Source organism: Sylvia atricapilla, chromosome 5, assembly GCF_009819655.1.
Source record: "Sylvia atricapilla isolate bSylAtr1 chromosome 5, bSylAtr1.pri, whole genome shotgun sequence".
Classification (NCBI taxonomy): Eukaryota; Metazoa; Chordata; class Aves; order Passeriformes; family Sylviidae; genus Sylvia; species Sylvia atricapilla.
In genome coordinates, this window is record NC_089144.1 from 49666697 (window position 1) to 49683929 (window position 17233).

Here is a 17233-nt window from a genome sequence, read left to right on the forward strand (position 1 = left end):
CGGAGGGATCTCCAGTCCCGCAGTTAGAGCCGGCTCCAGGACCTTTTCCTTGTGAGGAAGGGGGTGGAGGTAGGGGTGGGGGAAATGAGAGTCGGTGGGTGGGACTGCGAGGAATTTTGGTCTCTTTTTTTAATATCTATATCTGTATCTATCGTTGCGGTGGATAAGAAGCGGCTGGTCTAGTCTGTGAGGGCTGCGGAGAGAGTGTCCACCGTCGTTCTCCCGCAGGTCCCCCGGCAGGTCTCTGTGCCCGCCGGGCCGCCGCGTTAGGGTGGCGGGGGCGGTGGGCCCGGGTCCCCGAGCCGGCCGGAGGGGAGCCGGGCCCGGCCGGGACCGCAGCCGGAGTCCGGAGGGGCTGCCGGGGAGCTGTCAAGGGCTTCTGTTCTCCTGCACTCCGAAGGAGACCTGACCGCGCCGCGGGGCAGCCGTGCGGAGAGGAGGGCGCCGGGGCGGCAGGTACCCGGCGGAGGGAGCCGCTTTAAAATCGGAGAGGCTTCTCCCTCCCTTGAGCATCCCCCAGCCCTGGGGCAAGAGTCTCCGTGCCGGAACGCAGGGATCGGGCCCGGGGGAGCCCTGGGTGGTTCCGAGCCTGCTCAGGCTGAGGCAGAGGGGTTCACTCCTGTTGGTTGATGGGGAACCCCGCCTGGGTATCCCCTGCCCCGCATTTATCTCGGCCGCTGGGGCCGGACGGATTTCCCGACTCTCCCACCCCCCTGCCGACCTCAGTTTTTTGTGCCCCGGCGGATGAGAATTTGAGGTCCTATCCTTGAACTGTATATGGAAATGGAAATATATATATGTAATTGGGTGGGTTTTTTTCTCTGTATGCGCGCACAGGAGCACATGCACATAAAAAGCACGTGTGTGTGTGTTCCTGTGTGCATGTCCGTCTGTTTTCTGTGGGCTATGGAAAAAACATATCCCACTGCTATAGAAGAAAAGTAGGAATAAACACACCCACAAAAAGAAACTAAAAGTCTATTTCTACATTCTTAATTCTTAGTGAAATGCACATGTCTTGGCCACCGATTTTTAAAAGCGCTTTGGTTTCTGAAAGCGTGTTAGATTAATTCAGGCAGAGCTGCCTGTTTCTGTTCACAGGAGGGATATGTCTGCTGCGTAGGTGACCGATAGCTTGTAAAAAAGCTTGCTGTGCTATCTTTGCTTGGTTGAGGGTTTTTTTTTGTGGTTATTTTTTTTTTTTACACAGGAGGAAGGAGTCGTAATAAATAAATAAATACACCCTTTTAATATAAGCGTAACCATATTTTTCTCAAAACCGTAGGAAATTACTATCCTACAAAGTTTTCCTTCTATAAATAGTTCAAATCTTAAAACAAAAGTTTGCAACCACATACCAGATGCTGGGATGCTGGCGGTTTCCCTTGCTGTGTGACATAATTATACGGTCTGAAAGCAAAAGCTATAGAAGTATAATAATAATACTAAGGCGACTGCTGAGGGGAAATACAAGGGAAGCAATGCCCGCTTTATTTAAAGCCAACTGCTTGGGATCTTTTGAGCGCTGCCCCGCGACAATGAGAAGTTGTGGTGGATAAATAATGCTCTCTCGCCTTTCCCTGGGCCGTCCCCAGTTCATCCCCTCCGCGGCAGGTCACACGGAGCTGGACCCGCGGAGCCGGAGCCGAAGTGCCTATTGCAGCCCAGCAGAGCAGAAGCGAAAGGGATCAGGAGGTGAAACCCAACAAAGCGGAGCCCCAAAGCGACGCGCACCTCCCTCCATCCATCACTCCGGAGGGACGGAGCCGTCTGCTTTCCAGGGCGAGAAAGCAGGTCACACGGGGCCGCCGGGGAGAAGGGTGCCCAGGACCCGATCCTCCTGCTTCTCCTCCGTGCCATCCCCGGCCCCAGCCCCCGGTCACACTTGTTCCATCTCCGCTGTGTCCCTCATATCCCTTCCGGAGAGCGGGAGCTGCGGCGGGAGGGCCGGGCGGGCTGCGGTTCTTCGCCTCACTCTCCGTAGGAAGTGAAAAGAAGGAGGAGTTATTTCAGTACTTAATGGAGAGTAGCCTACTGAACTTGTGGTGTTTGTCTTGCGGGTAAATATACTTCTCTGGCTTACTAATGGTAGCTTTTGAAGATTAAAGCGTAGTATAGCCTGTTGGAGCATTATCTGCTGGTGTCTGTTTCTTCTACCCTCGCTCTCCGGAGGGGAGGATGCTTCCCAAGCTGCTATTTAGTGAGTTCTCAGGGACTGTCAATGGTTATGTTAATTTTTCCCGAGACCTCTATCATCTTTTGGCTATGGGAACGACTCCTTGCCTTCTGCATTGCAGCTCCTTCAGGGACAGAGAGGGATAGTTTCAGCGGGCAAGCAAATGGAGTGCTGGGTGTCCATTCTCAGTCTCTCCTGGCGCAGGGAATGCAGGCTGGGGGAGATGGGATGCTGCCCTGTTATTCTGCGAGAAAACCTGTCAGGCAAAAACGCCATCGTGATGAAATGAGGTTTTCGGAATGGAAAAGGCAATGGTGAAATGAATGAAAAGGGCACCACACCTCAGTGGGTTTTGTGCAATAGCTGGGAAGAAAGTTATAGTCAACTACATCCAAAATTAATTTAAAAACCGACTCCTTTATAAAATCGATTTCTATATTGTAAGTGTGCTATCTGATAAAGTCATCTTCTTCAGTGTGCTTGCCTGGTAACCTTTGGCCTGCTGAGGCACTGTGAATATTCTTACAACCAGAAGAAATTAGTGTCTGACTCTCTAAAAAAGAAAACTAACTGTGGCTCCAATAGCTGATGCATTTTATTGCTGGACATATTTTGGTAACCCAATTAAATATTTAAAGTATAAAGGTGCCATTAAATAATATCAGTGTATTTAATATAAATATATAAACACTGGGATTATGCAGAACACTGGCACTGTTTTTTGCACATACACATATTTAGCTGCTTCTAAAGAAGATACTGCTCATTGGTTTTCCATTGGTGCACCCCTTTCACTGTTCATCTTATTTAGGGCTGGATGCATTCACCAGCAACATGAGAGTTGGTTCTGAAGAAGCTTTTTTGGGGATTATCTGCTGGCACGTAGATACAGTTAACTCAGTTATTTGCTATAAAGGGATTTGGAATAACTCTGAGTGTATGTAGTAATAGCAGCACAAATCTTCAAAGCGGATACATTTTCTGACACCATAACACAGCAGATCGTTTATATTGGTGAGTAGGTATCACTGCTTGGTTAGGAAATGTAGAGGAAGAAAAATTCTCTGCATGTTTTGCTTTTGTTCTGCTGGTGCTTCTGCATCCTTTCAATTCCAAATCCTTAAGAACAGGGCTTCTCAACACGTGTGGGAAGCAGATTAGAAGGAATGCAGATTCATTTGCCTACAGGAAAGTGGTCATGCCTAATTCCTAAAGATTAGGACTGCCGCAGAGATCCCTGGAGTTTGCCTCTTAATCTATCAGTGCTGGAGGGGGCTGCTCAGGCAGAGAACAACCTGGCTGCTCTCTGAGGCAGAGCCTTCAAGGGAACAGTGGGCACCACTTCACCAGCAATGCCAACCAGTGTGACTGATGCTCCCACTTTAGCTGGTGCAGTCAGTTACACAGCCTGGCCCACTCTTCCCATCCTGGTTAGATCAGGGCAGGATCAACCTCTGTGATTTAGCTGGCTGTTACAGGAATGGGATTGTCTCCGGCTCAGTCGCTGAGCTGCAGTGTAAATCCATCATTTCCCTGCTTTTGCACACTTATAACTTTTGCACTTTATAACTGAGACTTTAGGGCAAGCTTGCTCTCTTAGCCTCTAGTTATGCAGCGTACAATGCCTAAGAAGATCTCTGTTGAGATGCTTAGAGTCTCCTTTTAACTTGGTACTGTAATAATGATTCTCTATAAGAGGATTTGTAATAGGACTTCCACTTTCCCATCCCTCAAAGATGTGTTCACTTATAGACAGAACAGGTGAATCTTCAAAGGGTATCAAGTATTTTCAGGCTCATCTAAAGCTCATGCTTTTGCTCAGCAGAAAAGAGAAAGATAAAGGATATTTTTATGCTGGCCTGCCATAAACTTGGCTTACCTGCCTGACATAGGATTTATCCATGTATTGAAGTAGCTACACAGAGATGGGAGAATGACTGTGATAAGATTTGTTGGTAGCTCTAGAAGGCAAAGTCCAGCATTTCACTGTGAGACCCAGAATAAAATTCCCCGTCTAAAACCAGAGAGCTCTGGTAAATCTGTGCCTAGCCACTCCTCTCCCTGCTAAGGTCTAGATCAAGCACTCGAGTCCTGTATATCCTTGAATCCAAATGCATTTGGATGAAGGCAACTCTCTCAATCCTTGGCAACAATCAGGTTCCAGGAATTAGATGTTTAACACATCCTTGAAATTGCAGAAAAAAAATTACTTTAGAAAAGGGAAGGTGACAGCATCCAGAATGTGCAGGATGACAGGATGGAATTGCTACATATGTTGTATTACTACCATAAAATAAAAAGTGGATATAAAGCAATATGAAATATTCAGGTGAGTAGGTAAGGATGAATACAGATGTATTTGCTTATTAAGCACCCAACAAGGCTATTCCCTCAGAAGAGAGTCTTTCAAAGAAAGCATTAAAGAGCCAAACAAAATGACCTGCAATTATACAGTTAGAGTGACAAACACCTTTTTTGCAATGGGAAAAACACCATGCATACCTGGCAAAGTGGCATGCTGAGGGTAGAATGGTGTCATAGGCTTTGTCAGTGTACGAGACTCCATAATTTGGGCTGAAATGCAGTCAGATACCCTCTTGACCCCAAAATACAGTTAAACCCTCTAAATACAAATACCCCCAAATGCAATTTGAGTCCTCCCAAGTTACCCCAAGCAACAAAAACCTAGGACCAACTGTAGATCAAAGGAATTCTACAGATGTGCTGACACTATGAGTTACAGAACTGGTTAATATTGCAAGACCAATTTCTTCAGCCCACAACTTTTGCATGTTGTTTTACCCTCAATGGACTCTCACCAGTGCCTTTCATGGCTGCTGGCAAAGCACATCTACCTGTTAATTGCCTGACAGATGAATTTTTGCAACAGAGGTTCACCTGTCTGATTCTTCTCATGATTTTTGCTCTTTCCCCCTTGATGCTCCACTACCCCTCTGTGGAGCATCTCTCCAAACTACTCCAGGTGTGTAACTTGCATAGTGGTACAAAACTTTGCATGGAAAGGTTCTATGAGACAGGCCTCTCTCTGTGAGAACCATGACTGAAAAGCAAAATCTCCATGAGTTTTTTTGTTCTGGAATTCATGCCATGCACATGTGAATATTCCATCAATGAGCTGAAAAAACTTGTCACCAAAAGCCCAGAATTGTGTAGGAGAATAAGAAAGTCCAGGAGTGTAGGCACAGGAGTACTCTGGAAGAAAAGGAGAATGTCTTTCAGTCTTTTAAAGGTTGTTAGAACCCTCTCCTCTTTTGCTGTTCCTTCAATCCTCTCCCAAATGTAAAAGGATATATTTTCTCTCCATTGTGGAGAGCTGCACAGGACTTGCTGCTAACTTCTTGCCAAGACAATTCCTATGTATTTGCATTTGCTACAGCACAGGCCTAAGGAACATTGCAAATTCTGCACTAGCAAAAATGGAAAGAATTCTAGATACAGAGACTTAAATATTTGCCCAGTAGGTTTTTCTGTCCGTAGGCATTTCTATGACTTCTCTCTTCCATGTCTGCTGAAATGTTTTTAGGACAAACCTTTAGATAACATGCTGAGTTGTTTTTTCTATGATTTCCTCTTGGACTTTCTTTCTAAAAGTCAGTTTTATGGATGGAGCTGAAAGTTTGCTGCCTTGTTCAATTCTAATAGAGTATGGGCAGTTTTTCTGCAGTAAAGGTGTTTAATAGTTGCTCTCATCACAAAAAAAACTTTCTTCCACTAGGATCTGATAGTAAGATGATTATCACCTACTAATTATTTTTCAGCAAATCATATCTTTAGAAAATCTCAAGACAGAGTAAATCAGAGAGTTAGTGTATCTTTCTTTTCTGGAAATAATTTTAACAGAGCATATAGTTTGTACCCGTATCACTGTTACGGTTTTGAACACTTATTTTTGTTTTAGCCTATGCTTGTGGATCAGATTTCCCTTAAAAAAGGATAAACTTCACATTTATGCAAAAATCCCACTTAATCATCATGGTGACAGTCTTTGTTCCAGCTCTTTGTCCAAGGTCACATTTCACCCTGAGTTTCTAATAAGGAGAAAAAAGACATCCAGTGGTGCAGCAAGTGTGCAAGCAAGGGCAGAAGTGAGGGTCAGGTGTTTGATAGGTGGCAGAAAAATTTCCCCCATGTAGTGGCACCAAGTCCACTGGTTCCTGCATGTCTCAAATGTTTTATCTGAAGTAGAGCCACACTGTTGCTAGGCAGTGGTACCGCTTTCAAAGCTGATGGAACTCTGCGGACTTTACTGGCAGATTTGTGATGCAAAAAGTAATGCTGGTGAGTTGTATCTCCACCAGCACATACTTGGAATGCACAACAAAGGCAGTCAGAATAATTTCCTTCTGGATGGCCATCACTGTGTAGCATTTTGGGAAGCTCTTATATTTTGTCTTTCAAGCATTAAGGCTCTAAGGCTTCTCTCCTCTGAGGCCATATCCGAACGCAGCAAGCTAATAAAGCAGGAGTAACTCTGCTGCAGTCAACAGAGTGACTCCAGTGCAATCAAGAAGAGTACCAAACAGAAAGCCAGCACCAGCCTTGCTCTTACTGTACCCATTTGAATGCAGCCTTGACACAGGCTGCTATTTTATGCAATTTATGGGTAATCTGGCCATAGTTCACAAGAACAAACAGCAAAAACAATATTAATAGGAGGCCATGCCAGACAAAACCCAAAATCAGTTCTATGGGCCACTGAAAGAATCATGGCCTTTGGAATCAACAAGACCAGACATAAATCCAAAACCTTACTTAATTTTTTGAGGAGAGAAACACATCAAAAGCCTTCAGTATTTGCTGTTACATGTGAGGTATTGCAGAGCAGCCCAAAGCTGGAAGTAGGCATAAGGCCTATTGATGTAAACCACTGTCTGCATGCAAGCAGGGCCTGGAAAATGTTTTGAGTTGTTTTAATTTAAAATTTTAAAGTGCTGGAATACTGGGACTAGATATCATATGCATCTTCCTAATCTGATTTAAGTGAGACATAATGTGACTACTATTTAATAATAATTTCTTTCATTCAGGGATTGTAAGTGAATTAATCCTACCAATATTCAAGTGAATTGGGCAAGGATAATTTCCCTCACTGCTTGGGGTGGAATGCAGCAGTTGCTGTGCAGCACCCAGCCGAACTGTATGGACATGCAGGACCAGCACTGGTCCTGACATTCCTGGCAGCAAGACAGGGAAGCATCTGCAAAAGCCCAAGCACATCTCTAATTGATCTGGACCCTGGCCAGGGCCAGTCCCTCTAAAGATTGCACCTTCCCGTGGTGGGTTTCACTCTGTGGTGAAGATAGGAGTGGTCCCAGACGGGGACAACGACTGAGATGCTGAATAGCAGTATCGTGAGTTCTGCCTGCCTCAGTTTCCCACAGCTTTAATAGGGTAATAACAGCACTGGCAAGGCTTGAAGGTAGGGGAGGGGCAGGAGAGCAAGAGCTGCCACAGCAGTTTGGGAAGAGAAAACGCAGTGTAAGTGCCGCGTCGTTGCTTTCAGTGACTCCCTTTCTGACCACAAGCGCAGAGAGTGCAATTGCGTCTCCTCTGAAACACGGTGTCACCTTCACCCTCTTCACCACCGTGGCCTTGGGGGGAGGTCAGGGGAAAGGGCTGCTCACCAAAGTCATAAGCAGCATTTCTGACAGTGCCTTCTCCTTCCGTGGCAGCCAGACAGCCACTGTGGGCAGCACGGAGCAAATCTTGGAGAGCTGGTGGCCTCGGGGTACATGCCCAGCTGGTGTGCTGGGCAGCAGGCAGGACATGGTTAAGGAAGTGCTGAGGGGAATGGCCGCATCTCTCATGACTCCTTTGGCTGCTCGCCAGGGAGCCATGTGACTCCTTGGTCAAAGGAGTCCTCTCAACCATGAGACACTTTTTTTTACTCCTCTGGTTGTACCTTTTCTTTTCTGAAGTTAAAAGAAAACAAAACGTACCCACAAAACTTTCCACATTAAAGTTGTGTTGTAGTCCGATGACTCAGGGTGAGAAACTCAAGGGGAATGAAGAGGAAGGGAAACATTCCTGAATCAGATCTGTTGTGCTGAGCCTTGAAGAAGAGGATGATTTTGCTGGATGGAGAACAGCTCTGCTGCAGCACAGTGAGCAAGAAGCAAAGGATGGGACTTAAATCCCTTCCCTGCTGCTGTGGACTACTGTTAAATCTCTCAGGGTAGCTTCAAACCCAGTGGACTTTGACGCTATCAAGAGGGTTGAGGGTGGAAGAGCAAATAAATATGGCCTCATCTGATTCACAGTAAATTCCTTTTTCTCCACTCCCATGGCCTAAAGGGTACATCAACTAGCTTTACAGTTTTTGGTTAGCTTTTTTTTTCATTGGCACTGCCCACAATAATTAGATTGGCACATCCCTAGTAGACTCCCTGGAGTCTTTTGTTCCTCTGCCTACTCTGTCCCTGGGGAGCTCTGCCCAGGGTAGGTGCTTCTGAGGGGAGGGATGGGGTCAGGTTATTGTTGTTAATGTCACTCTGGTTATGTTGTAAAAGAGGTATCAAAGAGGAAGTTCTTGCACTATGACCTACAGGTCATCGGACTCTGGATTAGGCTAATCTCTAAAAATTTGTTCCCCAGACAGATCCTTTCGACCGAGAGTAACTTACCTCTAGGCACAGAGCTTTGTCATGTGTTTTATGATCTCCATTGTTCCAGAGAAGCTCTACAGCTGAGGCAGAGGTTTGTTCTGTCTTCTCTTGTTGGGCCATGATCCGCTAATTGTGTTGAGCTTAGGCTTCACACCTTGAATTAAGGATGAAAGGGAGCAGGGGAGATGAGAAGGACTTGCATGCAGAGGTGACCGTGCCTCACCCAGATAAATGCTGTCAACTTTGAAGTCAGTATGCTGTATTCATTGTCAGAACACTTTGCAAATCATAAAGTCTGCATCTCACTGTGGCTTTGTCCTCTCTTTGGAGAAAAGGGGCAAAACATTTTGAGAATTGCCAGCCAAGAAGTTTTCCAGGCTTGTCAGTGTCTTCCGGACTCTTGTAGGCTGCACTGAGTGGTTGGAAAAGCTGTGGATGGAGAGTGGCAAAGTCAGGCATGTCCATTAAACAGTAACACAGAATGCAAGCTGTGCCAAGGGTGTAGGAGGTGCAGGTCAGGATTCAGAAACAACAGCTTGCTCCTTCCTTTGTAAGCCCCAAATGCAGACACGCTTCTGAGCAGAGCCAAGGTATCCAGTTGGTGTAAATACTCACTTTTAAGGAATGCACTTAAAACAAGCATGTGTGCCTGGCCCTCTCCTCTCCCCACCCCAGTTATGCAGTATGCCAAAGCCAGTTCCTCAGCAACAAGACTTGGCAGGTGGCACCTAATGAGATAATTGTGCCCCTGGGACATCAGGAGTCATGAGGTGCATCCAGGTGCTCCTGATCTGTCCATGGGTGTGATTTTCTGGCGTAACCACACCCTCAAGAGTTGTCTTAGTGCAAGTTGGGAAATTTGTTCAGTTTGGTTCAAGCACTTCTATTAGGGTGCTCTTCACACCTAATGTGTGATGGCATGGGAGAAACACACGAACATCCAGGGCCAGGAGATGCACTAGGCTGAGGAGTGTTCTTCCAGCTATCAGGAGGATACCACTTCTCACCACTTTGATCTCTGCTTAGTTCCAAATCTGGACCTTCCCTTCATGAAGACCCACTAATCTGAACATTGATTCAGGTGCAAATAATGAAATGGCTCCATTGGACAAGATGCTCAATTTTGTGTGTAACAGATGAGGAACCTTTTAAGAGTTTGCCACTTTTGCTTCCTGGGATTTCCATTTTACAAGAATGTTTTTTAAATCTTAAACATATGAAGGCCAGGCAGCAGGAGAGACCGAACGACAATTCCTTTTTTGTAGTTCGAAAATCTCTTGCTGGCTTGTCTTTCTCTCTTACTCTTGGTGTGGAAACTAGAGGTTGAATCAATCTCACCTTCTTATTAAAGACTTGGTGTAGCAAAGTCCAACACTAAGCTAAGTGCTCTGGCTATCATGGAGGTGAATAGGAAAGGGGGGCCTCCAGTGAATTGCAGTTTGTTCTCTGTGTCTTTCCTTGGGCAGAGCTGTCATTGCTTTCCATGTTTGCTGCAGTGCTGTAGGAGGCAAGAAATGAGACAGTTGAGAAGAGTCTTGAAGTGCTGCCAAGTCTTGCTGCAACCTGGGGGAAGTCTTTCCTGACAGTGCACAGGAAAATTCTTCCAGCATTGCCTGCTTGACCTGCAAGCAGTGAGGGTGGCTCTGTGCCTTCACGCAGGGAAGCACATGCAAGGCTTGTGTTATTTGCCCTTCTAGCTAGCTACTGCCTAAAGCTGAAGTTTAAACTTTGGTTCCACCCAAACACTGCCTAAATTACTTCAGGATTTAGCTCACAGTATTTTGTTAAGAGAGTGCTGTTTCTTGGAAAGAGGGACTGGTGCGTTTTACCTCTCCAAAATTGAAAACCTCTTTCAGCACTAACCAAAGTCCCGCTTTTCTTTCTTACGCCCAGATAGGATTTTTTTGAGGTGTATCAGATCTTTTTTTACATGATAGTTGCCATTGTATACCTAATTAGAAATCAGCTTTAGCTTTCTGACAACAGTTGGCATAGATTATGTACACTCTAAGATGTCTTGTGAGATAATTAAAGTGTTGACTGAAAACATAGCACAGCAAAAGGAATATTTCTCAAAACAGAGCCACTTTACAGGTTGGTTGTGTGTGTTTTGTTAAATGCAGCCCAGGCATAACTACCAATTCCCCAGAAATTGGTGCCTTATTTTTTGAAAAACAAAACAAAAACAAATCCTGAAATTCTTTCAGTTTCTGACTCCTTTTAAAATTAAACAGACGTATGTGAAAATACTGCTTGTGAAGGGTGCCTGAATCACAACCCTGGAAAACGAATTCCTCTTCTTACCCACAAAACCAGCGCAGCGCAAGCAGAGGGTGTGTGAGCTTCCCCACTCCACCCCATCCTCATGTCTCATCCATGACCTAGAGGGGCAACCTCTAGCTAGGCACAAGCGGGTGGCTCAGCCTCTGTACTTATTTAATCCTTGGCCAACCTGCCAAGGCTGCTGAAGAGGGTGCCAATTGTGGTGGTGGTTTCTGTGATGTGGATAGTCATCCACTGGGAACTGGATTAAGACCATCAACTCATTTCAAATACTCTAGGCCACAAAGCTTCTGCCAACCAGTGACCATTTTTTTGGTCACTACCGACTTGGGTCATGTTTGGATCAGCGATGAAAGGCTCCATATCCCAACACCAAGCCCCTGAGCCATACAGTTTCCCGAAATAATTTTTTTTTAAAGAAGGAAAACACTATTTTTTGTCCTAGGTTTTACTTTGATCTGCTGATTTTTAATGTGCGTATTGGCACTTTGAGATACATAATTTTCATTACTTGATTGTAGAGGGCTCTGATGATGGAAGATGGCAGGTGGCAGACACATGTGGTGTGATCCAAAATAAGCTCTCAGAGATAGTGGTTGCACACTCTGCCACCCCAGCTTACATTACATTTTGACCTAAAATTGATTTTACACCTTGAATTATCTCACAATCCCTTAGGAGATAAACTACCATTAAAATTGAAGATCAGGTTCTCCATTGCTCTTGTTCTTTCAGAGATACCTAGTTGTGAGCCAGATCTGGCAGCATTTCCAGCAGCTGTTTATATTGCCAGTGGCCCCTGTTAAACCCACCACAAATCTCTGTGCATGCCCACTAGCAACCCGAGTTGTTGGGAGGTGATTTATTTCTCAGAGATAGAGACTACATCTTTTTGCCCAAATCACAGGGCCCTGAAGGGCAGGGAAATGGAGTTCCAGCTTAACCCCCAAACGATAAGTTCTCTTCAGCATACCTGAGGGCGGAGTTATGGCCAGCTGAAATAGTTTTGTTGGCAATAAATGTTATTGCTTCCTGGGGCTGTAGCTCTCGCCCAGAAGAGACCCAGCCCCAGAGAACACCGAAGGTCAGCAGCGCATTCTTAGGGTGCCAAATGAAAGATTCTGGCCTTTCTCAGGTGATGTATAACCATGCAGTGTTGCCACTATCTCTCCCTTGAGCTGAAGCAATTCCTGAAGGGTAACTGGTTTTGTTTTTCTGGGGGTAATTTACATTGAAGCTAGCGTGAGAGCAACTGCTTTGATTGCTTTAGTTCCTTGGAACAGTGAGTCACCTGTCTCTTTCTTCCCTATTACACATGGAAGTGATGTGTGCTGGGATAACAAAGGAGTGACTGTTAAGATGGTAGAGAAATCTGAGCAAATGCATTGCAGCCATGGATATTCAGAAGCAACAAACAGAGGAAAAAATGATGGTATTTATTGATGGGATTGTGAGGCTGTGGTAGAACCTGCTTTCTCGCACACAGGTGAAGTGTCAGAGGCATCTTACCAGTGGTTTATTAGTGTTGGATAGTGAAGGATGTATTTTGGATTTCCTTATCTTTTGTTAAAAAGAAAAGGAAAAGATTTTATTCTATGTATCCATCTGCTGTGAAAAGTTATTCCTGTTAAGAGAAATAGAGGAAGATAAAGAGTAGAGAAAAATTGTACTTCAAAGATTATATGTAGCCATATAGATATGCCTAGAAATAGTAATTATTTTTTAAAAAAAAGTGTGTTTAGTATGTCTCTTCTCTTTTAGAAGTTTCTCTGCTTATTTGGAGCCCTATATATATAATTTCTCTTTCCAGAGTAGAAGCTACCCATTCAGTAACAGCTAAAGCTTAAGCTCATGGAGAGCTGGAAGCATACAGGCTTTGGAGAGTTTGTAGTTACATCACATATTTAAACAGACCATGTCACACACACAGAAAACACAGGATATATACAGTGCCCAACACCCCTGTATGTTCCCTGAGTAGAAAGGGATTCCAAGACATGCTTAACTCTTGCCTGAACCAAGCTCTAAATTTGAGTGGCATCTCTCAATTTTGCATTTTCCTTTACAAACCCATGAAAAGTGATTTGAAAATGTACCTTGTCAGAGAAATCTCAGTTTGGGACACGCTGTAAGTGAGTCAGATTTTTCCTTTCAGCCTGTTGGCTGTGTGTGAAGACCAAGCTTACCATCCTAGGGGTTTTGAGATGAGAGGTGATGAGGAGTGATGGTGGCAGGGAGGGACAGCCAGGGAAGGGCCTGCATGTTCCCCAGGGAGCAGGGAATGGAGGGAAGGGTGGGGTGGAAAAACCCATCTGGAAGGAGACTCACAACTGAAAGGAAGAAAGTAAGAAGCCCGCAAAGCCTGGAAAAGGTAGATCTAGAGGATGAAACAGGCTTTAGGATAACTGACAAAGAGGGGGCCAGTTCTTGGGAGGTTCAACATTTAGCCAAATCACTGCTCAACCTTTCTTGTTGGTCCAAGCCATGAGTTGAGCATGACCCATCAGCTGGTCCTAAATTAATTACCTGACAGCAGCTTTTTTTGCTCCTCAGCATGAGGATAACAATTGGGAGAGAAGCATGTCCTGGAACCAGAATGCAAATGGGGCATTAGGAATTATGATCAGGAGGTGTGAGCAGGGTGGCTCAGGAAACCAAGCTCACCCCAGAGACACCCACTGGGCTGCTGTGCCTTGTTTGTCTCCAGATCGGATGTGACTGACCATTCCTGGCCAGGGAGAGAGACAGCATAGGACAGAGTGCAGGTCACAGCTGGCTAGTTTCAGCTAGCAGAGCATGATCCCCTTTTTGAGGGAAGAAGTACAGCAGAGAGAATGTAAAAGGGAGAAGAGAGAAAGGACAGTTTGCATCAATAAGAGAATTTGGTGTTGGAAGAAGATTTTCTGCATGGCTGCTTCACATAAACCGTTCTCAGTTGTATGGCTGTAGGATTTTGCGGTCTCTGATGAGGCTCTTAAATTGTCCAAAGGACAATTTTGCAGTTTAACATCCGAGAAACCCAAGACCATATGTGGGTGCACTTTTAAACTTAGAGATTCAGAAATGCTCTAATACTGATGGTCAAAAGAGACGTGGAATAAGGGCTGTCTTTACAGGTTTTAATTTGTGGGCATGGGGTAAAAATATTGTTTGGCCTGGGAGTCCACAACTGCAGTGTGTACTGGGAATACATAATAGTGCCAATCTTTGGTGTGACACTGGTGTGTGAGGCTGAACTCATGCAGTCACTGCCAAGGGGATGCTCAGCTTTGCCTTCCTCTAGAGCATGAATTCATTTCAAAAGCCAGCTTTTACGGAGTATAGCATTGTTTGTGTGCAGCCAAACCATAGGGGATTTTTTTCCCCAAATTAAATTCAGCTCTTTCCTTGTCATCTTTAGAACTATTTTCAGTATTTCAGCTGTCTAGGATCCAGTTTTTAAAATATATATATATATGAGCCTTTGCTTGGCACAGAATAGAGGCCTTGGCTTTTATAGCATCCATAGACAAAGGTCTGGTTTATTACTTTGTAAAGTGATTTTGGGATATATCTTTCTTTATATAAAACTAAGCTCAGTACAATTCATATTTCGCATCTCTCTTCCCTGTTGTTTTCTTCATGGATAAAAATATATAAAAAAAACTTTATGGAGTATAGAAAGACTCCAGAGAAAATCTGACTGGGTAGTTTTGGAATATTCTTTTAGTTTATCTTAGAGTCCTCTTTGCAGAGTTACACACCATTTTAGTTGAAATTGGTCCCTCATCCATACATATATGATTTTGGCATGTGTCCAAGCCTGATCCTCATGATTTCACTTGACAATTTTCACCAGGATATATATGTGTAGACCTGAGACCAGGCAAATGTTAACATGAGCTGGCTGTTGTATCTCATACTTCTCGTTAACTCAAATTAAACTCCCTGAGATGAAGATTGGTATCTGGAGTAAGCTATCTCATCAAGGCTTATCTCAGTGTAGATATGCCATTTCATTCTTGCCATACAGTCAGAGAGCTGTATTTTCTTTTTCTCCCCCTCCTCTCTTTCCTCTATCATTGTTTTAAAAATAAAATTATTAAGGAAGGAGATAACGGATAGAGAAACACATGAAACTCAAAAGAGGCTCAGAAAGCACCTATGATTCCTGTTGGTGTATTCTTCTACTTGGAATACACCTCAGGTCACTCACTTTCCTGCAGATGTGCACCCCAAAATATACTTCCCAGAGACCATGAAGCATCAGACAAATACCTGAAGAGAGACTTGCTCCCGTGTTCAGCAACACTTGCAGGCATACACGTGCAGTTGTGCAGTCAAAAGAGTAAATGCTGGCTCCAGTGCTTCCAAGTCGAGAACACATATCTGGGCAAGCATAGGTTATTATAACTCTGGACAGCAAACCACAAAGGCATTCAAAGAATCACCACCACAACATTTTACAGAATATTATTACAACTGTCACTAGGAGTTCTCTCAGAAATCTGGAAATTGCAAAGGACAAAAATTTAACCACTGAGGAGCAGGGAATTCTCAAAAATTGTCTAGCAGTATGCTGGCATGTTTGACCAGACAGGAAAGTGCTGGACTTTGCTGCTAACCATCCTGGAGCATAAAGAGGGAAAATAATGTCAGAATAGTACTCATGTGCCCCTCTTCCTTCAAAATCCTAATGCATTCTCATTAGTGTTTTCACATCTGTTTGCTCTTCTCCTCTATATTGCTCCACCTCTGAAGCTGGACCAGCTCCAAGGATTAACTTGAATACTGTTCAAAATCTCACATCTCATTAGAGCTGTGACTTTGGAAACAAGTTTGAGTTTTAAGAGAGAGAAAGCAAATGGAGCTGTTCTCATATAACCTGCAACAGCAAAATACACGACAGCAAGATTGCATTTAAATTATATCTGATTGGGCATGACCTCTTGTCTGTTAAAACCTTATTTTGTGCATTTGTATATTCTGATCAGATGCATGGCATTTTGTGTTGCTCCAAATTTTAATTAAAATCTGAATCCTTTCCCCTTGTTTCCTTGATGCAATAGGCTGTCAGGAGAGAAGTAGGAATTTGGACACAAGGATGTGAAAGATGGCATCTTTGAAACTTGGGAAGTTTCCATAGGAAGGGGTTTTGGTAATTTGAGTGCTTGGGTTATCTTTTAGACAGGAGGTGGAGCAGGGCTTTATGCAAAGGTGCAGAGCTTGAATGCCTTCCTTAAGTCCCACATCACCAATGGCTCTGAGGAATCTCCTCCATGCTGCATCCTGTTTAGATGCTGCTTCAACCCAAAGTGATCCATGAGCACATTGCCTAAAAGCTTTTAGTTGCATTACTAGGAGTGAAATGATTAAACACATTAATTACCATTTCTGCCAGATTTCAGGAAAATCAGAATTTGTGGCATGAAATAGCCAGCTCATGTTTCTCACAGAGCTGGGGTTTCAGGCTCCTTGCAGACTGAGGGGAGCAGTCAGCTGCAGTAGCTGATGTGTTGACGGGCCAATGAACTCATTACGGAAGCACTGGCGATCAGAACAGGGCTGCAGCTCCAGCAGTGAGGACATGCTCATGTCCCTGGTTCCTGTCTGTGGGAGAGCCTGCCAGCATATGTGCTAAGTGCTGCTGGGGGCGTGGAGCTGCTGGCAGCAAATTCTCGTTGCCTCTGTCATTGTGTGCTCCAGGGATGGCTTTATCATGATGCCTTACCATCCTGCTGCAGTCCCCAGAAACTGATTCCTTGGGAAGGCTGGCCTGGAGCAGAGACTGGACAGAGCTAAGAGAGTAAGGTAGATATTTATTGAAGGCCTTTAAGGGTACACCTTGAGAGGACAAGAGCCTGACCAGGGCTAACACCCAAGGTCGATTTAAAGTGGTCATAAAATGGTCAACTGATCACGAGGTCTTACAGTTTTATAAGTTTTGGTTCATTTGCATATTGAGTTTTAATTGTCCAATTCCAGCTTCAGGTTGTGAGGTCTCATCCTTTTTTATCTCTTTAGTCCCCCTTTGTTTATGCTTTTGGGCCTGAAAGTTGTACTTGCTGTCCTTGGTCTTCAACAGGAAAAGGATTTTTGTCTCCCTACTCTGTGAAGAGGGCTTACTAGCAGTAAATGTGATGTTCAGAACTGCACACTGGGTAGCTCA

General features: G+C 44.5%; 1 protein-coding gene across 2 annotated transcripts in view; it reads left to right on the forward strand.

The window, feature by feature from the left end:
* WNT7B (Wnt family member 7B) overlaps positions 1-17233 on the forward strand; it is a 92182-nt gene that overhangs the window by 7686 nt on the left and 67263 nt on the right. The gene's annotated exons all lie outside the window — the stretch shown is intronic.